This window comes from Mycteria americana, chromosome 2 (genome assembly GCF_035582795.1).
Source record: "Mycteria americana isolate JAX WOST 10 ecotype Jacksonville Zoo and Gardens chromosome 2, USCA_MyAme_1.0, whole genome shotgun sequence".
In the NCBI taxonomy this organism is placed as follows: Eukaryota; Metazoa; Chordata; class Aves; order Ciconiiformes; family Ciconiidae; genus Mycteria; species Mycteria americana.
The window spans coordinates 103727043-103750777 of NC_134366.1; the positions used below are offsets into that span (position 1 = coordinate 103727043).

Below are 23735 nucleotides of genomic sequence, written 5' to 3' on the forward strand. Positions count from 1 at the left end.
TAAAACAGAGCTAGAGAACGCTGCAGAGGTTGCCAGGAGGCTTAGCTGTTGGGATGGTCTACAAGCTGGGGCTTTTGCATGAGGCCTGTGGAAGCAGCTTACTTCATGCAGATGAGCCCTTGAAGCTGCATTCAACTTTCCTGTGAAACACTCCAACCTGAGACCCGCAGAGAAGTGAAGGGGTGCTGCATTGACAATTCTTACCTGTTAATTTTTGTGCGCTGATAATGCGCTCACTGCTGTGTGCCTTGGATGCTAATTGCATGAATGTTGGACCCACTTGAACTAACTAATCACAGTAAATCGAGGAGTAATGGTGATTATGCCCTGGTTGGGTCTGATACCTATTTACATACTGGTTTTTTATGTAGGAAAGGTAAGTCATGTTGAAATAGACCTACAGATTTGCTCTCCCCAATTTCTGAAGACAGGAGCCTGGAGAGGAGAGAGGATGCGTAACCAATGCAAGAAGTGTTTTACTAGGGCATGAAACTGATGGGATGTGGTACAGCTCAGAAGGTCTCCTAGCATGAAGCAGTGGTAAAAGCTAACCCTTATGAAAGGCAAAACCATTTGTAGACCTGGAGGAGGGCCTGGCTGAGCATACAGGAGTTGCGTGTAGGGTAGCCGTCACCTGCCAGGACACACAGAGCTTCCTACAGAGAAGGTGTTTACCTGGAGGAAAAGCTACTTTATGTTCCTTTGTGTTAGTTTGAATGCAGGGGTGAGGGGTGGTGTTAGGAAATGTAACTGCAACCAGTGGTGAACAAACCTGTACAATGCCTTTCTTCTGAAGGCTTTCTTTTGCCTGAGTATGGGGCACAGCGCTGGGTGGCTGTAACGTGATCGCTGTGGCTCTGTCCCGGTGGCTGACACGCTGCTGCATGCCACACTAGCCGCGTGAGGCAGGAAAACCCTGTGGGGAAACTCAATAGGGAGAGGATTACAATAGCTGGTCTTTGTGGCTGCAGGGGCATGTGTTTTGCTGTTGTGAGGCTGTACAGGGATAAATAAGGGGACAACCTGTTTAAGCAATGCAGCTGCATGAACTCTTTTTATGCTGCATCTGATGCCATGCAATGGCCAAGGTCAGAAACATTGCAAGGGTTCCTGAAGTGCCACGTTGCTTTCACACCTCCAGAGCAGCAGGCACGCTGCTTCATGTCACGTTTCCAGGGGCAGGGTGTCCCTCCACTGAGGATAGCTGCCTCTTGTTATATGGATGTGTTTTGGTGGAACAACTCTGTGGGAGTGGATCCAAGTCAAGATGGTTCAGAATAAGTAATATTTCATTTTTATATTAATATGCTGAAGATAATCTGAAAATGAGCATAGGTACAGACCTTCTGTGATACAAAGGTGTATGAAATACTGTTTCTAATGGGATGAAGGTATATCTCTCCAGTGCCATACATTCTCATTTTATGGAAGGGAATTTCACAAACATCACCAAAACAATGATCTAGTGCTTCAGAAAAAGATCTATCATAACTGTGGTAGCCAATTCAATTGAGGTTCTTTTTTTTTTCTTAATTTGAAATTGAAAAAAATATAGTTTTAGCTTTAAAAGAATCTGATTTTGGCTTGAAATTTTTACTGAAATGGAAGAAACGCTGGGATTTTCCATTGCTGCTCTCTTCTTCTCTTCCATCCAGCTAAGCGTCTCCTCCCCTCCCAAGCAGGGTGTACACAGCACATCACAAGCAGATAATTATTGCTAAGAGACCCAGATTGTTCACTTTCAGCTCATGAATAAAGCCCAAAAGGGTGGATGGTGCTACAGAATTGCTCCCATTCACTGTCAGGCACAGTGTTATCATTAGTTTTGATTGACTTTGCTTTTTCTCAGATACTCTGGGATTTTTTCCACGTGTCTGACTGCTGTTGAGCAAAGAGCTGAACATATTTTTCCTGATCACCGCCATGCTGAATCTGACCACTGACAGTATAAGCCCTTTTGCAACTCATTAAGTCCTTTCATTTCTTTTTTTTCCCCTCTCAAGATTTTACATTTCATAAGCTACTTGCACATCTGTGTTGGCCGTTGTCAGGACAGTCTCCTCTGTTGCAGTATTTCTCATGTATGCTACGAAGGAGCAGGAGAAATTAAACAAAATCGAAGTCTAGAATAGTATAATGAACAGTTCTGTTCATCTTTCCAAAACTTATTTTTTAGGTTTCATGACATTCTGTGATGGTTAGGAGGGCCTGAGGCCCACAGCCTCACCTCAAATACATGAAAACTTTTGACTGTTCAGACTGCTTGCTGTTAGACCATGTCCCTTTCATTGCCACTGGGGGTGGGATTCGAGGAGAGAGGACTTACTAGTACAGTGCTCCAGAGAACAAATTGAGTGCATGAGGCCAAATACGGGTATCTGAAGAGGAGGTAAATCGTTCAACGCAGACACAATTTCCTATTTTTCCCCCATGTACAGCACCATGCACACTCTAGTATAGCCAGGTGATACTGAGCAGTTAATATAGACTGTTTTTACACTTCTGTGCCTTGTACCATCATGGCTACTCGATGCTTGTACCTGTGATATATGGGAGATTTATAGCCTTTGTATAAAGATGAATTTTATAGCTTGCTTTGTCATGATAGAAGCTCTTGGTATTGGTCATACTAATTATCCTTCAGTTCCTCAGGGCAGTTTGGAAGAACTAAAGGGCATAAATATCGCAAGTGGATTCAGTTTTAATTATGCAAAAATTAGTTCTCGTTGAATGATATTCTGGTACTGGAATAATTGTAGACTAGGGATTGAATAGGAAAATATGGGTTACTTTGTTGTATTGCAAGTGTAACTGGTTGTCTGGGACTGAGATTTTTTCCAAGTGAAGACTAAAAGATGCTGAGTAGATGTGTGGAAGTTTCAGCACTGAAATAGTCATTTGCTGAGGACAGAATAGGAAGTGAACACAGGAAAAGTACTGTATCTCTGTAAAGCCATTAAAGACTAACCTTTACTCTCTTCTGTGCCTTACCACTTGGCCTAACCATTGATAGATGGAAATTCGCTTGCTCAGTTTTGCCTCTAAGTTGCTTCTTTAGTCCCTCTGCAGAAAGCCCAGTATCAAACTTGGCATTCTCAATATAAAAATCCATTTTTATAGCCACTTGCTAATGTCTCTGCTCTTGCAAATCTCTTTCCAGTTTCATTTGCTTTCTGTGAATGAACATTAAAAATGCAGTTTTGGTTTTGTGGAGTTTGTAGATCTGTAATTTCCCATCTTCATCTTTGAACCTCAGGACTTATTTTAAAATAATAATAACATAGTAAATTAAGAAGTGTAATATTCTGCTGTCTGTTCTTCAACTGCTGAGAAGAAACGGGGGGAAAAGAGACATTGCTTTTATTTGACTAGATAGGTGCAAAATAAATTCAGATTGAATATTTGGTGAAAGATTTGTGTGTTACTTGTAAATTTGTACTGAATTGATATAATAGTTTTGGCTCAGAAAAATTCTGGGTAGTGGAACTGAGGTTTTCTGGGTGGTTCCCCTACCCCCCACCCCACCCCACCCCCCAGCCTGTATTAGGATGATGAGGACATTTCCTTCTGAGGTATAGAAGACATTGGCTGAAATGTCTCTTTTGCCTGAAAGGTCTGAATCCGTGTCTGTCTTCTGACTTGTGCTACTGCAAGGATGGGATATTCTGAGCTGGGGTTATCTTTCCTGTTTTTCAGCTCTGTCGATCTGAAAACTGAGATATTTATCAAGCAAGACAGCAAGTGTTTATGTTGTCTGAGAGGATGAAGATTTTGATTCACACATCTGCTCCAGTGCATGTATAATGGCTAAATTAGGAACTCTGTCTTAAGTTTTATGCCACCCTAGAAAAGCTGATACGCCAGCAGTAAGCCGCTCTCCTGGGATGTAATGGGTTTAACTTTCCTTGAACTAAGGAAATGCTCTGCACAGTAGGATATTGGATAAAAGGGAACGGCCACTGCTTTCTACTTTTGTATTTATGTGCATCATTTCTTTCTAAGTGCTCAAACTTGTATATTTAATTTTGGATTTGGAAGAACCTTTCATTTTATCTGAATACAAACAAAAGCGTTATGAGGTTTTATGCATTCATGTTTGGTTTTGTTCAATGGCCAAGCCAAGAAAGATGTTATCTACACAGTCTTACATTTGACTTTCTTTGCAGGGGCAGTGGTGGAATATTATGGGGGAAATATGAGAACTCTCTCACTGCTGTCTTTCACCACCAGCCAGTGTTACAGGAGATCTTAAACTGCTATAACCTGTCTGTTGTTTTTTTTTTTTTGCCAGAGTGGATCCAACCGAGGTGTGGGACAGCTTCTGGAGCAAAAGGTGACCGAGATCCATGTTATATTAAGCACAAGAGCATGAACTTTAGGGTAACGATTTCGTTACATCTTACAAGAGACCTCATTGGACAGCCTGTCTAAGACATACTTTACGTACAAGGACAGGAAAATTATTGCATGATAAAACTCTAATACTCATCTTCCATTTACATTTGGGAATATACCGTTGTAAGGAAAATGCCTAGAGTAACTATTTGTGAATGAAAACGTACATTAGTCCTCAATTCTAAAATGTAATTGCCAAATTGCTGGTGAAATGTTTTGCTGTCAGGGCTGCTTGCATAGAATCTGTCAGTTTGTCAAAGAGCCTTTAATAACTCTCTTGTTTTTAGAGCTCTTTGCTTCCAAACTGTGCATGCTCAGAGAGAATGTGAAATAGGGACTTGTAAAGCAAAGTCATTTCTCAGTCAGAGGCACCCAGAACAAAAGGACCCTTTTGTTTTATTTTTCTGGCAAGATCCTGAATGGTAAATCTGAAGCAGTTTGGGCTACTCTTTGGAAGCCTGAAGCATCTTTGAACTGGCTTCCATGCATTGGGAATATGAGAATAGACTTACAAAAGAGAATACAGCAGTGCTGATGTGAATATCAGAGCAAAGAACTGCTTGAAGTTCACATTATGCTCAATGAATGGTTCTCTCAATTTCAATGAAGTATTTTTGTTTCATGGAGATGTTACAGAGCTTTCTTCAACTCCACCCCCACCACTTTGCAAATGCCACTTCATTTATGCAAAGTACTCCTGGTTATTTGTGGTGGCAGGAGACAGAGCAGAGAAGGACAATGACACTGGGTGGCTGTGAAAAACAAATACAGATAATACAAAACATATGCAAATCATTTTATAAAAATGCACAGTAAAAGTGTAATGGAGATGAGATGTCAGTGAGCTAATACTCACCTGAGCCAGCTGGACACTTGCCATATGAGCCTGGTTATTTGGGTGCAGAGTCCAAGCTGGCTCCTCCTGGAGCCAGCACAGATGCCTCTGTGCCTGTAGCCTGTGTAGTCCAGTGCCTGGGTACTCTGCCCATGGGTGGTGGTAAGTTGACTGGCTTTGATGTTAATGTATTTTCCAAATCTTTACTGGGTCCTTTAATGCTATGCTTTTAGTCTCAGCCGAGTGTGTTGAACCCACTCTTAAGGCTATAAAACTCTTTCTCTTTGGGAGGGGATTTCCTGTCTTTGGGATGAAATGTGTGGCTTTCCTAGAAATATCATGACAGTGCTTTATACAGGACAGGTGCTATCCTGAGATTTCAGTTTTGAATAGACATGATTGTATATAAGTGTCATTTGGAGGAAACTGAGAAAACAAACCCATGAACAATGTTTTCAGGGTGTGTAGGAAAGCTAGCAAGATGGGATAAATTGGAGAGGTGCCAGGAGATTAAATGAGAAGTAAGAAGTGGTTGCTTTCTCTTAAATGTCTGAATTTCCCATTTTAGTTGGACATGAACATGCTTGTTCATCAAATTTTCATTAATAATATGTAGATCCTCATAGCAGGGTTTTGTAGAATAGGACTTATAAATTCACAAAATAAAAGCAAGTCTTTTAATGATAAACTAAGGCCAAGCAAGAACTTGGTGTGAGCATGTGCACATCTTTTTGTGGTGTGGGTGAAATGCTGAGCATAAGTTCATGACCGGAGTGAACCGAAACATTGGATGGAGAGATGCATCCCTGCTCCCCAGCATCTGCTGTGGACAACTGGATTGCTGCTGAGTGTAGGCATCCTCCGACCACATACAGCTGCCTTTTACTCTTTTTCTTCTTCATCCTACTAAGCTGGCTTTCACTGCAGTTTCAGAGCAGATGGATGGTGGCTTGCACAAGGCTCTCTCGGTAGCCTGTCCCCAACTTCTAGAAGTAGTTGTCTTTCCACAATTATATAAGCTGGGATAAGATTTTAACATAAGGCACAAGCTATGTCTCGTGCCTTTGAACTACAACAAACGTCCATCTGTTGTTTGAATGCCATTTGGAACGCTTAACCCCTGCCAAATCCTGCTGCCTTTGAAGTCCATGGGAGTCTTGCCACCGACTCCAGTTGGGATAGGATTTAGCTGACAAAATTTTTGTTTGCCTTTGTTTCACATAATTTGTATGTGGACTCTAACAGACAATAACATCTACTTATGATTAGGGCTGGGTGAGGGAAGAGGGGATTTATAAGCAATATGTATCTCTGGCCTAGTGATGGAGAATTTTATAGTTCACTGTATTTTTTTGAAGTTATAATGCCAGTTAGGTTTTGATATAAATATCTGTCTTTTCTCATTCCCTTTTAGGAATAATTTACTGGTCGTATGTCTTGACAAAGGGAAATTTAATTACAGGAACTTGGACATCATACCAATTGTTTAAAAAATCAGTTATTCAAACAGTGCTGCTTTTCCTGGACAGTGAAGAAAATTTGCCTGTGTTAGGAAAGACAGATAAATGAGTCCAGACACTCCTTGTAGCGAGTGATTGTATGAAATATTTAATAGATCCTTCAGTAACATACAGTTCTACACTTGTGGAATGTATAGTCTTTTATTTTTGGATCACTTGCACGCTTGTTATGCATAGTACACTTTTAAGCATCTGCTTAGGTATTGCCTGCACTTAGTATTTTCAGGATCTGTGATTACACCATATGCTACCATGGAGAAGATTATGCTGTCAGTGTTGTGTCAGAGTAGCATGGAATTGCAGTCTGGTACATAATTAGAAGGATATATTCAGGAACATTTCTTAGGTGACTGAATTTATATTGATTATTCAGAATAAGTGCACATCAAATTACAGACTTTGCATGTATGTAAGAAGCATACATACACTTAAAATGTCACAGGCTGATAGGGCACTGAAAAAATATGGAAGGATGAGCAGAAATAGTTTGTGGACCAGATCAAGTGCTCAGAACAGATTAGGGAGAGGTGTTTTGTGCAAAGTGATTTTGTGCTTAGTGGCCCGTCATCTTTCTTAGTGCCAGACTGTTCCTGTCACGCAGATTAGAAATGGCTGGAGGGTGGATTTGGAGAGCTCTGAAGGGCCATTGCAGCAGCCAGCACCTACGAGACACAGCGGTGTGTCTCTTTGGTGTTGGGTTAGCAAGGAGAGGCTGGTTTCACGTAGAATATTTCGTATTTGGGAAGAGACTATGCTTTTCTGGTACGTGCTAGATTTATCCGTGGCGGGATAAATCAAAGCTGTCCTAGAGCTTCCCGAAAGCTGGCCCTATCAGCTGCTGCAGCTGGACAAAGAAGAAGAAAGGGTCTAAATCGCCCAAGATAAAGGCTACTCTGCTTTCTGCTGGCAGAAAAAAAAATTGGTTGAAGAGAGTCTCCTTTTAGCCTTTGCTTTTTCGCAAGCCAGAAATGCAAATCATAATAAATGATGTGGTTTTGATCCAGAATCTCCAGCTGTTGTTTTAAGGAGACATTGCATATATGGGCTTATATTGAAAACATAATGGATAATATAAAATAAGTGGTTCCAGATTGTGGGAAACTATAGCTTGTTATTTAGGGTGCTGCAGAATTTAACATGAGACTTAAGTGTACTTCCAAATGCTGTACTTCAGTGCCTTGGTGGCTATCCCTCACTGGTGAGATGCAAACCCATATAACTGAAGAGCTTATTCTTGTATTTCTTCTCCTACCAGATGCTAGATGGGAGTTTCAGGTGCTTATCAATGTACAATTTGACCTAGAAGGAAACATATTATGCGTTTTGAGGAGGAATCATTGTAATTGTAGAAAGAATAATTATTCCTAATTTACATGGGACTGGTTATACCAGATGTGTTGTCTGAATCTCACCTGATTTTTGTATCACTGTGAAGCCGTTGAACTCACTGGAGTTTCTGACTTACAAACCTGAAAAGAAGAGGAGAATCGTGGCTTCTGTTTGTAAAGTTGTATGTAAGACTGAACACAGCACTTGTCATGGTTGCCCTGTGCAGCTACTGAATATTTCATATGAAGTGCTATTTTGAGTATCTGATTAATTATTTAAAGCTAAACATGGTTTCTCCTCATGACATACGAGAGATTTGTGAGTGAGAAAGGCTAAATTGTGTAGAATATTGTTGCCAAAAACACTTCTTGTTTGCAGTAATCTGCTAAAGCCAGATCTATATGAGCGGGGATGAAGGTAAGATTAATCTCTTAGATAAAACTAGTCACTGTAACAGGGATTTATAAATAATCATTTAGACCAGCTTTGTGGTCTGTTAGGTTCAGCGTCCCATCACTGCTACTAGCCACTCCCAGATGTTTCCTAGAAAAGTGAAAGAAGTCCATCTATAGAGCTGATGAGATTTATTTATTTTTTTTAGATTGTAGTTAAAATTAATCAATCAGAGAAATCTCATTGGTCCTCCTTTATCTCCAAATATATCCTGCTGATTTATTTTCAGCTGTGTTATATGCTGCTGAAGTCATAACTAAATAACACTGTTTCTATTTATTGAAAATGTACCCTTGATAAGCTAAAACACAAACTATTACTAAATATATAAACTATTGAAGCACCAATTATGAGACACCTACATGAAAAAACCCCTGATATTTTATGTTTCAGTCCTAGTAGCCCAGCCTTACAGACTTTTTAGTTGTCTTTTACTGACAGCCTCATTTATTGACAAAATCACATTACAGGTTACATTATATTGCTGCTTTTTAAGGTTTCTGGTAACAACCTTTTCAGATGGGTACCTCACCTAATTTCTAACTGGTGTACTCACAACACTTGCTTTACATACCTTTTCCATCATACAAGAAAATATCTAGGTTTTTCATTCAATTGATCATTATGCTTTGTAGTACATACTTTTCCTGTTCTAAGAGATGTGGGGATTTTCTTGACCAAAAAAAAAAGCAAGAGAGTAGAAGTATACCTAATGATGGATTCTGTTCAGTTCAAGGAATTGAAGACATTCATAATCTGATCTAGAGTTCATGTAAACAAATCAGACTTGGGATGCTGCAGTTAAATGCATGCTTAAGACTTATGGGAGAGCGTGGCTCTGGCTTTAATATGTTACACTAAAGCTTATAAAACTCATTCCTTACTGCCATAGTCAGTGATATTTGGATGTAAATTTAAACTGAGAAGCATCGTTGCATTCACACATTTCTATTCCATTAATGGGGGCTTACATTTATCTCCCTATTGTATCATAGATAATGATTACAGGTAGGTCTAGTCCCACAGTGCTGTATATCAGATTCTCGTTAGATCTGTAACCTTGCCGTAATATATCGCAAGAAGGCACAGGGATGCAGCACTGAATGAAGTACCTTCCGTGGGTCTGTCACCTCGCCTCTGAGCAGTGCTTAGCTTGTGAAAGTGGGTGACTAGCCTCCTGGGATCTCGTCTTTCCCTGCCTGCCTTGGTGGTGGGCTCTCTCCATCCTTCAGCTCTGGGAGGCAGGCAGGCATGCGGGCAGGGAGAAGCACTGGTCCCTTTCTTCCCCCATAAAAAGAGCACCCTATGTTTCTTTTGGATTAGCCCACATCGTCTTCGATTACTTTTCCAAGCAATTGTGTCTATGGGTATGTATCCTTAAAATTAATCTCATACCCTTTAAATTTTTTGAGTTGTAACACAGGTTTTCCAGCTAAGCAGCAGGGGCTGAAAGACTGCGCAGAGTTTAACTGAAACATGAGATGTTTTTGACCTCCTCTTCATGAATGTTTCCTAAGCTTGAAAGTGAGCATGTGTGGAATCCACAAGATGATTCTTTTATACGTAACTTGTGCCATTACGGCAAAATAACTAGTAATATGTTTTCGTTCATTAGTGTAAAAATATACACTTTGGTTGTCTGTGGATCTCCTTTTTCTCTGAAAATATTTGGAGACAGCTGAGATTTAAAGATTATATTTGATATAGTATGCTTAAGAGGGGCTTAGAAGAAAAAAGCTGACTTGGATTATAAATTGTTTGATTTTCTTTTGTTATGGCTAAAGGAGCATGTGATTTTTCTTTCTAAGTAGCGGTGGTGCATGTTGCTTCTCAGGGCTGCTGGGTGATGGGAAGTTTCCTCTCTAATAGTTTGAGTGGGGCTATTAATAACGTTTTGTAGAGAAGCTGTTGAAATCTGTGAATATGCACCATGTAAGGTGTCACGCTTTTCAAAAGCGGCACAGGAGAGAAGCTATTGAGAATCAAAGTCATGCTTGTGTACTGTTCTTGGGATTGAATGGTACTGTCTTTGCCTTAGTTTGTTTCTTCTGGAGGGTGGAAGTCCTTCTGTGAGCTAAGGAATTCTTCACTGAGCTGTGCTTCATCCAAATGTGTTCAATGACATTGAAGTGGTTTTAATTGTAGGCTGCAGGGGGTGGGGGCATTTGAGAACACAGGTTGCTGCCAGATCTGTCACTGTTTTATCTGAAGACTTTCTATGAGGGGAGGGTGCAAATCTTCTGAAGGTTTCATACGCTGTAGTAACAACCATTGGTTGGCAGTATTTAATACTGAAAAGTATTTAAAAAAGTAAGCTTTTTGCAAAAGTTTGGTTTCATATGTCAAAAAGAACATATCTGAGGGCTTTTAAGATTTAACCCTCATTTCAGGTAGAAAGTATCCATGTGGTGCTTGCAGCACCTGCACAGTCTGATTAAAAAAGATGGATGTTTTCCACATCTTTATGCTCTCTGTCTTTTCTATTTTTTCTTTCCCTTCTAATCTTTTTCTGCCTTTGCCTGTGACAATTTTTTCCCTTCCTTTAAGCTGTATCATTTCTCCCACTGGTTGCCTGCCAGCTGGCTATCTGCTTTTGAGGATGGGGCATCTGTAGGTGAGACAGGTCAAGCTGGCAGGTGTTCCCGCTCTAAATTGAACATCATGGGAGCAAAGAAGCAAAGCTTTTCTTATTTGTCTTGGCCTTATAAGTGGTCCTTTCAGGATCAGGCACGTGAAAAGGTTTTGGCTCCTTCTGTTTTAGGCTGCAGGACACAGCACACTGTAAAAGCAGGTTCAGATTTGGGTTGGGTACGATTTCTCGCCCACATAACTCCTTGCAGCAATCCCTATCCCCAGGCCCTGAAGTTCTTCTCACCTTGCCACCTTCTCTTCCCTGCTCCTGTCCTGGGAGGACTTGGGTACAGCAACAGCTACCCACACGGGGCGTGATGCTGGCAGAAACCCACCAGGTGCTTCCTTCATAGGAAGCAGGCAACTTGTGGAATAAGAGGGGATGTACAGTAGGGATGCGGTCTAACACAACTAGCCAGCTTTCTGTTACCTCTGATGTTACGAATCATTAAGCCTTTCCCCAGCACCACCAGCTGCCGTGGGCTGTTGCTAGCTGTTGAACGTAGCACGCATCAAGCCTGCTTCTCCTGCTTGCGCTTGAGGCTTCCTCTGCTGTTTACAGACAGCTGCAAATGGATACTTTCAAAGGTGAATGTATTAAATAGGTCTTACACCTAATGTTATCTGTGTTTTGTGTTGTCAGTGTGGGTGGCTTTGAGGGGGGAGGTGTTGGTTGTTTTGTTTTGGGTTTTTTTCATAGGCTGAGTTATCCTATTCTGTTACCCCAGATAACTGAGTTGGCTAAGTGCTGCCTTTTGTGGAGAATTGTGCCGGGATTTATTAAGAGCAGTAGGGCATCCCCCATTGGGTGCTAGGCCTTGCACAAACACATCTAAAGCATCAGCGGTGCTAATAGGAGTTTTGTCACTGACTTCTGCCAAGTTCAGGATTTTCCATGTGGCTCTAAAGAGAGATCTGGCTTTGCAGTTGTTGTTCTTTGTCTTTGTACTTAGCTTGTATATGACCTGTGTTTAACCTGAGTGCTCCTGATATAAAGCTTTCTATATAAGCTCTCTGGTTTCTTATGTCTCAGCTTGGCTGCCTAATCAGGAAGAGGATTTTTAAACAATTCTTTAGTAGGCATAAGAAACAAGTGTGCTTAACATAACTGCAAGTGTGAAATAAGCAACCTTCTGCTGAAAGTTCATATGCCAAACACAGCTAATCCACCATATGTGTGACCTAAAAAGTACAGACACATGGATATTCTTCCCTCCCCCAGTCTCTTAGCCTTTTCATGGCTGCTGCAATTGTGAGTAGCCCAGTAACACTATATGCTTGATCGATGTATGGGATCTGTGATGGTATTTTGCAGTTAGGGTTGCTGCATTGCATAGCGTGCCTCTAAGTGAAATGAAAGGAATACCATAAGCTTTTCAGCTGTGACATGCCACCTCAGCAGTGGTATGCCTTCGGGAAAAAGAGGAGTGTGACAGCCTTTCAGTAGCCCAGGAAGCACGTTGCATACCAGCAAATATTCTGATCTTGATTCTTATTTAAGCATTTTGTATGTTCCTGATGAGTTTTCCATACAAAGGATATGAATCTGTCCTTGCTCTCCGATTGCATCTTCTGCGGCCCCTGGAGTTACCCTGGTTCCAGCGTGAAGGAGAGAAGATGACTCATGGTGCCCTGGACTATAGGAAAAATAATATGTATTTTAGAAAAGGATGCATTTCTTGGGCATAGCATAGGGGAGATATGGCTGTCATACTCTTGGGATTTGTTTCCTCCAAAGACCAATTACAGAAGATTAAGCAGTGCCCAGCCCTGCACCCCCTGAAGTCATTTGAGGTCTGATCCTGCGCAGAAGATGTCACATAAATGGCAGAACTTTTACTCATTTGCAAGTAGGTCAGTGCCCATCATGGGTCCCGCTTTGTGATACATCATTTGTGTCACTTATTACGTTGCTGCAGGACGTAATATGTCACCCATTTATGTCAAGATTGGAAAAACAAGCAAGGTATGTACTGTGTCGTAGCCAATGTGTAAGCGTGTGCTCCACGACTCTGTTGTAGACAGAATACAGTTTGGCCAAAGTGAGTATAATCTGTTCATTTGTATGCACAGCTAAGATTACTGAAGAGTAGCTTCCAGATAAGGATTCATTTAGGGAACCGTGGCAACTGCTTAATTAGCTATAGGTATGGCTTTAATTGCAGTCTGTAGCCAATAAAGAATATGTTTGCTCTATAGGAAGAGGCAAAGGAATAGAATATGTGCATGAGGCAGTTTAATGTTTAAAGTACTATTTGCAAATACAAGCTATTAAAAAAAGTGAATCATGCTGGAAAATGGTCCCAAGCCATAAAATATTAATTGATCATTAAGTCGTTGTAAGAGGCACTGATATATACCCTGTATCTAAATGTGTCCCCTTTAACTTCCATCTGCTGTTTGTGCACACCAGTGATGGAAAAAATAATTTTTTTCTTCAGAAGCAGAAGGTAACAAAGCGTTTGCATTTTATGCAGGGTGTGATGCACAAAGGCTGACCAATATTTCACCAATAAGAAAGTTTGTATTAATGGAATGATGGCATTAATGTTTAAGGTTTTTCAAAGCTACTTGGAAAATGTCCATCACCTGTAAGAGAGAGACATGGTTGCCTTTAACAGTCTCAGTTCAAAGTCATAATGTTTGGGGACATGGCAGGTATGCAATATAGTATTACTAATTTTATATCAAAGGCTTAACTACACCTACAGTATAAGAGAATATACATACCACATGGATATGGAAGTTAGGAGATGGCTTGAATCTTTCAGCCCAAAGGTGGACAATCTGGAGAAGCTTTTTAGCTTGCAGGCAGAGAGCTGGAGTGACGATTAGTGCAAGGTCTGGGCTGGGGAGAGCTCTCCAAGAGACAGCAGAATCCAGGGTGCTTTATGTGCCTGTATAGGGGAAGAGCCCCAACTGACAAAGTGTATCTGAAGGGCGCAGCAGCAAATAGAGGACCTGAAAATTATTTAGCAATGCAGTGATGATTCTTCACGTGAAAATCAGACCTCCCAACTGAAAATGGCACTGTGTCCTGTTGTTCAAGCCCCTCTTGGGGCAAGTTAAATAGGGGAAAAGGGAAGGAGTGGTCCTTAGCTGATGCACATATCTGTGCATCCGTAATATTAATTGACAGTATCAGCTTTATGGCAAGTAAATGGTTGTATTGACCTGCAATATGTACATAAGTCAAGAGAAACAGCAGAGCAAGTGCTGAAGTCTGCTGGACTCTTTCTTGTGCTGCTTATTGTTGTTTTCTCTGTGTATACTTGACAACTGTTTTTCTGGGAAAATTTGATTTTGATAACAAACAATCTGCTGTGAAAACATACACAAATGATACCTACATTACTTAAATATTTAACATGCTAGAGCAGCACTAAAATACTACCCACCAGTACTATATATACCGTATCGCTGTATATTTTCCAAAACAGAAGTCTGAAGGCCATACGTTAAAATAAAGGAACATGGTTTTCCCCAGAAGGTAACAAATTTTCTCTTCTTACCACAAGTGCTTTTAGTGCTCCTCTGCCAGTGAGAAGAAAATGTCACAGTTGGGAAAGAGGTTGGAACTAGGACATATTTGCCCACTGAGAGGACTAGATTTCTTGCTAATTTTTTTCATTTGCGATTTCTAGCCTTTCTGAATACAGACTAATAATTTCTGATGCATTCTAGCTTTAGTAGGACTTTTTGGTAGTGTTGATCCTTCCATTAAAGAGTGAAACTTAACAAGCTATGCTAATGTAACTGACCCAAGGAATATGAAAGTATGTATTCCAAAATTAATACCTTAACTTTCTGAACTGCAGGAACATGTACGCACTGTTTCAAAATATTCTGTCAGGGAAAAGCCAAACAAATTTCTTTTTTTTTTTTCTTCCTAACTTTTTTGTTTTAAAAAAGCCAGTCCCCAAATTAAGGAATGGATGAAAATGAAGGAGGAAATGTCTGCTTGACTTACAAGTGCTAGATGCTGCTTCTTTGCATTTAAATTTGTGTGTGCTCTGACCTGGTAACTACCAGATAATTGGTATTTATATTCTTCTCATGGATATTTTGGGTTCTGTCAAACTATTCCCCCTTAGAAGGTGAACTTATAGCAAGTAAAAAGCATGGCCAAACAACAGTATTAGAGAAGATGATGTCTGCCTCTAAGTAGTGCACTACAGGTACCAGTTTCATTGTGTATTTGGAATTTTTGTAAGATGTTTTGTAGAACTACTAAGAGAAATTTTGTACTTACTGAAGTAGTCATATTTTATTCACTGTGGATTGTTACCAGGTAGTAGTAATGGAAGTGCACCCCTCAGTTTCCAGTGTTCTAAATGTTTAATTTTGCAAACTTCAGTTTTGTTCTGTTTCCCTCTACCAGAATGTCTTGGTCTCTGCTTGTACCGTGGTGGAAAAGGGAACGCCTGCAAAGAAGCTTTTCTCTTTGCCCTTTTAGCAGAGCAAGCCGATGTATCATACTTACCATGCTGTATGATGCATACCTATGATGTCAATGGTGCAGGGAATGGTGAGACCAGTACTTTTCCTCCTCAAACTTGGACCTGAGGAGTGCAGCAAACCATAGAATCATAGAATTAGTAAGGCTGGAAAAGACCTCTAGGATCATCTAGTCCAACCATCAACCCAACACCTCCATGCGTACTAAAAAAGTGCCACATCTATAGGGTTTTTTAACTCCTCCAGGGATGATGACTCTACCACCTCTCTGGGCAGCCTGTTCCTATGCTTGACCACCCTTCCAGTAAAGAAATTTTTCCTAATATCCAATCTAAACCTTCCCTGGTGCAAGTTGAGGCTGTTTCCTCTTGTCCTATCACTTGTTACCTGGGAGAAGAGACCGACCCCCACCTCTCTACAACCTCCTTTCAGGTAGTTGTAGAGAGCAATAAGGTCTCCCCTGAACCTCCTTTTCTCCAGGCTAAACAGCCCCAGTTCCCTCAGCCGCTCCTCATCAGACTTGTGCTCCAGACCCTTCACCAGCTTCGTTGCCCTTCTCTGGACACGCTCCAGCACCTCAATGTCTCTCTTGTAGTGAGGGGCCCAAACCTGAACACAGTATTCGAGGTGTGGCCTCACCAGTGCTGAGTACAGGGGCACGATCACTTCCCTAGTCCTGCTGGCCACACTATTCCTGATACAAGCCAGGATGCTGTTGGCTTTCTTGGCCACCTGAGCACACTGCCGGCTCACGTTCAGGTGGTTGTCAACCAGCACCGCTAAGTCCTTTTGTTCCGGGCAGCTTTCCAGCCACTCTTCCCCAAGCCTGTAGCGTTGCATGGGGTTGTTGTGACCGAAGTGCAGGACCCGGCATTTGGCCATGTTAAACCTCACACAATTGACCTTGGCCCATGGATCCAGCCTGTCCAGGTCCCTCTGTAGAGCCTTCCTACCCTCCAGCAGATCAACACTCCCGCACAACTTGGTGTCATCTGCAAACTTACTGAGGGTGCACTCGATCCCCTTTGTCCAGATCATTGATAAAGATATTAAACAAGACTGGCCCCAAAACTGAGCCCTGGGGAACACTCCTTGTGACTGGCCACCGACTGGATTTAACTCCGTTCACCACAACTCTCTGGGCTCAGCCATCCAGCCAGTTTTTTACTCAGTGAAGAGTACACCTGCCAAAGCAGGTATAAGTGTACCCATGGTACTCCTGTGTAGGTCTCACTTGTCTTCCATAGATAAATCAGCTATTGTCCATGCTCTCAACTACTCTAGTTCTTCAGTATCAAACCCAACCAAGTCCTAACTAATCCTAACCACACATACATTACAAATTAAAACTTGTAAAACACATGGATTCATTTACTTCTTTTGCTTGTTTACGCCAATAGTCACATGAATGTAGTGATGAAAGGAACTGCCTATCAGTCCCCATCCAGTCCTCTGCAATCACAGGCAATTGTGCAACTGTTGTGAAGCTGATAGTATCTATTGCATGTGGGCAACACACAAGGAGCCATAAAGCATTTCTTTTGTGACAAATTTAATCTGCAGTACAGATAAAAACGCCACAACTGTTACAGTTTCCCTCCCAACAACCCACTTCTTGCCCAGAGATGCTGGGAGGAATCGAGTGCATTATCCACACTCAAAGTCCTGCTACAGCACAAGACTTGGTTATAGCAAAACCCATTGTTTTGGATCCTATGCACGCTTTGTGTTCATACGCTGTGTTATGCAGAGCACATTTAGAGCTCCTATCGAGTCCTAAAAGAAACATGGAAGGGTCTTGAGGAAGTTTACAGGATGATAAAATTAAGGGTTAGATGTTTGAGGACTTTATATTATTGTCCAGTACCCTGTGTTGGAAGGGGAGGGTAGGACTTTGTTGGAAAGTTGGAACTCTGGAAGTTGGAAATAGCCTGTAATTCTCTTCCAAGCTCAAATAGGGATGGTTGTTAAATGTCTCAGACTGGCCAAGTAGCTGGAAGGATCTGATGCTCTGGGGGCTGAAAGTCAGTGGAAGTCAGCTGGAAATTGGAAGGCTGGTCATAGAGAATTAGCTCCTTTCCCCACTGACTTTCTCCTGTGAGAGAATTACTGGTATTCTGGTATTCTTACTGAGAGCAGAGTTTTACAATTGCAAATGCATAAAAATGACTGAGACTGTCATCAGTTTAGTGACATACAGCGAAAGGATGATTTCTGCCATGAAGCGTTGACAATTACAGGCAGAAAAGATTGACATAGGTCAGCGTTGCAAATTTTTATGCATCTCCCCATCACTTAACTAAATTCCTCACCTGAAGCAAGGATAAAAAGTTGAAATAATATTTTGAAATGGAGATTTCCTCACAGATTGGTCCCAGTTAAATAAAGCATTTTGTCTTGATTTTTGCCCTTTGTTTCTTTTTTGAGCTGAATGCTTACTTGCCCTTCAAAAGGTTTAGTATTTTTTTTGCTTGAAGGCAGGTACTCTAAGCTTTTTTAAAATTTTAATAATTTATTTTTGCTTTAAAAAACAACAACAACAACAAAACCTTATGAGACAAAATAAACTGTAAAAAGTCAGTGATAGTTTTGAAGCTGACCAGTTGTATTCTAGCTCTGTAACTTTACTTCTGAGACTCCAGCAGGACACATTGCACACTTCTCTCTAATCAGAGAGCCATAACGAAAGGACTATGGAAATTACCAAGGTAGTTTGGGTACTGGCATCACTGTTGCCATATTAAAATGATGCTGCAACATGTTTCATTTATGCATCTGTTACCTCTTAGCCAAGTAGCATTAGCTGTAGGTCAAATAATTTTCTCTAACTTGATGAAATTCCTATTCTCTGTTGAAAGAGAGTGCTTTTCTGCTCTCTATTCTATGTTTAGGCTCTTGTTCTGAAATGTGAAGGTGCACGGGAGTCCCTGGTGCAAATTAATCTTCTGTGGTCTTCTTTCAAGTGAAACTAACTTCCATGTTAATCTGTTCTGTGCGGCTGTCAAGCCGTTTGCAAGACTTATTGATCCTCACCACAACAGAAGAGTGACACGTGGGCAACAGCAAACTACTTTTGAATGTTTTCTGATGTATTGCTGGCATTAATGCTATTCAGCTTAGCACTTGGCCAGATATGTTGTTTTGTTTCACCTGTTGTTGCTCTGTTCTTTGTATATTGTCTTCAAATATGGAGATGCTTACAGTCTAATTTACACAGCACCTTGGAAACAGACCTCCACTTTTTAAAGTAGATTGCTGGGTACTACTGTGTTTTTTATGAACAGAGAAACAAATAAACCCTAGCATTGCGGTTTGTTCCAGTGCTGAAAAAGGCGAGGAAGAATTGCTGGAATCTGTATTATACATGAAGCCAAGAGTGGGAAAGTTCATGGGTCACTGAGGTGCTCTAACATGACTGGGCATATGGGGTGGAGCAGGTATGAGTGTATAGGTAATGAAAACCATATGGCTGCACTAGTTTTTGGCCATAAATGAGCTGAAAGGAAGAATTGTAATGACTGAGACCTGGGAGCGTCTTACAGCAATTTAGAGAAGTAGAACCTTGCAGAGCCTGTTTCGCACTGGCTGGTCAGAGATGACACCTAATCAGAGATGCTTTTATTGAACTGCACTGAAAGATGCACTAGAGATTCAGGGAAGCCTGATGGTAAAGGGGGGAGGTATATATAGTAGTGACAGCAAGAATGCATATGACAGAGGGAACAGTGGGACAGTTGTCATACTTATTTGTTGGTGTCAATCCTATCCAGAAAAATATGTCAACTCTTTTTGGAAGCTGAATTATGATTTAATTGTCAAACTACAGAAAGAAATGAATAAAAATGCAATGTGTAGAAATAGGATGCACCTTGAAAACACTCCAGTTGGAGACAGTCAAACTTTATTATAGTATGTCCAATATACTGAAGTTTTTATGGAGAACCCTGCAAGTTCTCTGGCATTTCAAGCCAAAATGTCATGCTTTTAGGTGGGATTGTTTGCTCAAGGGCATTTGGGAGGATCTTGAGGTCACAAACAAATAGGTAGTTGTAGATAGTGCCTACTCTCAGGAACTTATTATGTGAGAGACTTAAAACTGGTTTTTGGTTTTGGGGTTTTTTTTAGAAAAGAAAGCATTGATAAAATACTATTTGAAAAGCCATTTGCAAGAAGCAGATCTCAGGATAGCATTCACACAAGTCAGGTGCTTGATGCAGCTATTTTTATATGGCATGTGGTAAATGTACTGAGTTATATTCTTATTAACCAGTCTACTGTCCCTCCAGACCTGAAAGAAATATGTCTTTTGTTTTATGCCCGGGGCTGGGAGCAGTCTCAGAGATGCAATTTGGCAGACAGGAGGTCTCTTTCGGCATCTTCTCCAATGACCACTCGGAAATGCTGTCTGCTGTCTCCTCTGGCCACAAAGCAAAGAAAAGAGGAAGGACTGGAAGCCCCTATAAATATCAGCAGTTTGACAACAGCTTTTTTTCCAAGAAATGGTTGTGGGGGGAAGAGTTAAGGAAGGGAAAAGGCATAAGCTCTGCTGCACAACAGGGGAGCACAGGTTAGAGGGTAAATTGAAGATTTTTCTTGAAGCCAAGGTGAGGCACCTGTAACGTGAGAATGGAAGAGGACCAGGCGTTGTCAAGGGGAGCAGAAGCAGGTGGAGACAAAGGAATGAAGGGGCCTTAAGATGGAAAAATAGAAGTATGAAAGAAAAAAGAGATGGCCTATCCCTCCTGTCTTTTTGTGGTGTGTGTCTTTGGCAATACATGACCAAAAAGAGGAACAGCATGGATATATTGTATCTGGGTTGTGACAAAGCAGATTGCTTAATCTTTTGATGAAGATGTAACACAGGGTTGTTATTTGTGCTGAGAAACTCTGAAAAGTGAAAATCCTAGGGAATGGCTTGTGTCAAAGGAAAATTTCAGGCTTACCTTTTACAGCCTGCATTTTTCAGTCTACTGCAGTCAGGTGTGTATCCTGTACTGGTGTGTGACAGACTGTCAGAGAATGAGTACTTTGTTAAGTACTAGTTAATTTATTGTGACATTCATCTGTTTAGAGTGATTAGCTTTTTGACAGATTTTTTTTTCCCCTTTTCAATTAGTGCCTCAAGAATTAAGTTCTTCATGTGGAACAATGAGCAAAAGCAGCAGCTGCAGGAATGCAGGAGAAAACCCCTAATCTTAGCAGGTTATTTGAACTACCCTAGGCCTGGTTTACAACCAGAGGTGCAAGAATACATATGGTATGCTGTAAGTGAGCTCCGCCCCTGAGTCAAGGAAGTGAATATCCTTCTTTCTAAAGCTAAAGCAATCCTCCTCTGCTGCCTGCTTGAATCTTTACTACTGGCTTCTTTACCAAGAGCTCTGCCACTGGCTCCGTTCTGAGCGGCACTGCCCATAAAGTAGTGCAGTGCTCCCTGTCTCTGCAGCATTGGCTGATGGAGTCGTCTGCTGCGAGAACTAAAGCTTGTTTGGTATTGCTCTAAGCAGCTTTAAAAGTAAAGGATTATTAGTGTGTTCAAAAGTGTTTTCTGCAAATATATTTAAAGATAAAAATCAAAAATTTTCAAAGGTTCTAATAGCCCTTCTATGGGATACTCAAATCTAAAAGCTCTGTTGATACCTGATCATTTATTTGTTTGATTATTTATTTAAGGAAATTAAGTCTTTGGTTCTTCAGTCTTGGACTGAGGACCTGAGTGTATGGAAGCCCGTAAACCTCTCTTCTCTTGGACACAAGTTCTACAAGCTGACTAAATGCTGGGTTGAAAATGATTTCTTATGTCCAGCAAAATGGCCAAGAGATCAGAAAGCTTTGGATATCTTTATACAGATTTATTATCTTTATACATGTTTATTAATTTAGTTTACCCATTAAAAGTCTTAAGTCACCCATGTTAGTAATAAAGTGGGAAAAAAGAAAATCTGAATATGTAGGACTGTAATGCATGAGAGGTGAAAATCATTTATAGGGTTGGGGTAGCTGTCTACCAAACACCACGCTCAGCTGTCTCGGTAAGGCTGCACCCACCTGGACATACTCGCAAGGAGAGGCAGCACAGCTGTCACCTGCCAGGGCCAGAGGGGAGCCACGTCTCTGTCTGATGTCTGTTACTGATGGGGAGCCAGCGCAGCGTGGTCCTTGGTCCCTTCCAGGAGCATGGGGGTCAGACCATGGCTGCGGGAGGCCCTGCATGGTGACGTGAAGCAGCAAGAGCCGTGCTGAAGGAGTGAGGAGGTTGAGAGGCTCTCTGTCTCCCATAGCCTGAATAAAGAATCCCCTTTATGCTCCTTACAACTCAAATACTGTTTTCATTCCGCTAGGAAGGATCCTGCAGGCACCAAGCACAGGGAAGGTGCTTAACAAGCAATAAAGAATAGCAATAACAACTGATTAGGTCTGGGCAGGTAAGAGGAGGGGGAATACTTTGCAAATATTTAAAGTCTTAAATGTATTGCAAGCAAGTCCCTCCATGCAATGTTGTTAATTACCCAGACAACAGAAGCTACGCAATCGCCTTCAATCACAGGTTTCTATTTAATAAGCTTATTGTAATGTATGGCTATTAAAGCTCTTCTAACAGTTTGTGCAAATTTCCAGCTTTTTCTCCCAGGGCAGCATTGCAAATCAAGCTATAAAATTTAAAATTCATTGGTAAAGCTACTTTCCCCCTATTAAAGTAAGCAGGTGAAAATACCTAACGGCAGAGCTGAGAGTGGCATCCTCTTGGCAGAGTGATGGGATTGTCAGGCAGCACTGGACATCCGCAGCCGTGCTGCCTGGCATGGCATGGCTTAGCCAACTAAAACTCTCGGGGAGATCTCACAAATCCAGCAGAAAAATTTACACATTCACGCTATTAAAAATGCTTTTGGTGGCAGGAACTGAATCTTATTTGTTGATCATCCATAGTTAAGGCAACCAAATTCCTGCTCTGTTGTACCAGCCCTGTTCAGAGCAACCCTGTTACGGGAAGGAAGTTGCTCCAATTGACATCAGGAAACTGAGAGCAAAGTTTATCCTAATAAAGTTCCTTCTGAGATTAATTTGCCTGTTTCTATTGATTTGGCTGAACTCGTTTCTTAAATGTATCTGCAATACAATATCCACTTGTGAGATTCTGCTGGCAGACAGCTCTTGTGTGTGTGGTGTTAATAGTCACAAAAAGTAAGTAATGAGAGGGGACACTCAAGAATGCTTCCTGGGCAGTATCATCCTCACAGAATCAATTCTTTACAGACAGGCTAGTACTGTTTAGGATGTTATTCCTTGGCTATTTATGATCATAAATTTCTTATCTGACATTGTTTTGTTCCATTTTAGATTTAGACAGTGCACTAGAGTGATGAAACAAAAGAAGCAGTGCAGTGTTTTGACCCCCAGCAATATGCAATAGATTCTGTGAGACATTCCTCCCGTCCTACTAATTTGGTTAGACCATTTACAGGTTTTGCAAAATATTTATGGAGGTGAAATATCTGCTACAGTCAGGTGAGATATTTTACCATTAAAACCAGTGTATGTTTGGTATCTGAAGATACCACTGTATGTAGAATCAGACAATACAAATACTATATGTGGTATTCTTACGTGTTTGTGTCTGGCTCTTCAAGCTGATGGTTGGGTAGAGGAAGAGGAAATTCTAAAAAGAAAACAAAAGCAATTAGAAGCAATTATGGCTGTGGCCTTTTCTTTCTTTTCTTGGCGTTCTCTAAGCACAGAGCTATTCATTTTGGGAAAGTTCGGACCTTTATAAAGACCTTATACAAGGGATGGTACGAAAGCTGCCATCACTGGCTCTTGCAACAGCTCCTGTGGCCACAGAAGCCGTCCTGCAATGTTGTTAATTCCCCAGACCACAGAAGCTATGCCTCTCTCTCCTGGTTGCCTGGCCATATCAGGGATCCCGCAGGGGTGGGGAGTGCTGCAGCTCCTTCAGGTGCCTCTGCCCAGGTCTTCTTCCTGGGGGCGTGGGGATGAAGGAGGCTGGGGCGTGCGTGGGAGGGAGGTTGCAGGACCAGAGTTCAGGCCCGTGCTGGAGGGACAGTGGAAAGATGAGCGCAGCCAGCTCCCACAACAGGTGGGCACTTGCCAGTCCC

General features: G+C 41.4%; 1 protein-coding gene across 3 annotated transcripts in view; it reads left to right on the forward strand.

Moving 5' to 3' along the window:
• LOC142405940 (poly(rC)-binding protein 3-like) overlaps nt 1-23735 on the forward strand; it is a 558846-nt gene that overhangs the window by 144361 nt on the left and 390750 nt on the right. For all 3 annotated transcript variants that reach the window (XM_075494153.1, XM_075494154.1, XM_075494155.1), the window contains exon 3: nt 4292-4333. The gene's annotated coding sequence lies outside the window, so the exon portion shown is untranslated. The remainder of the gene's footprint in view (nt 1-4291; nt 4334-23735) is intronic.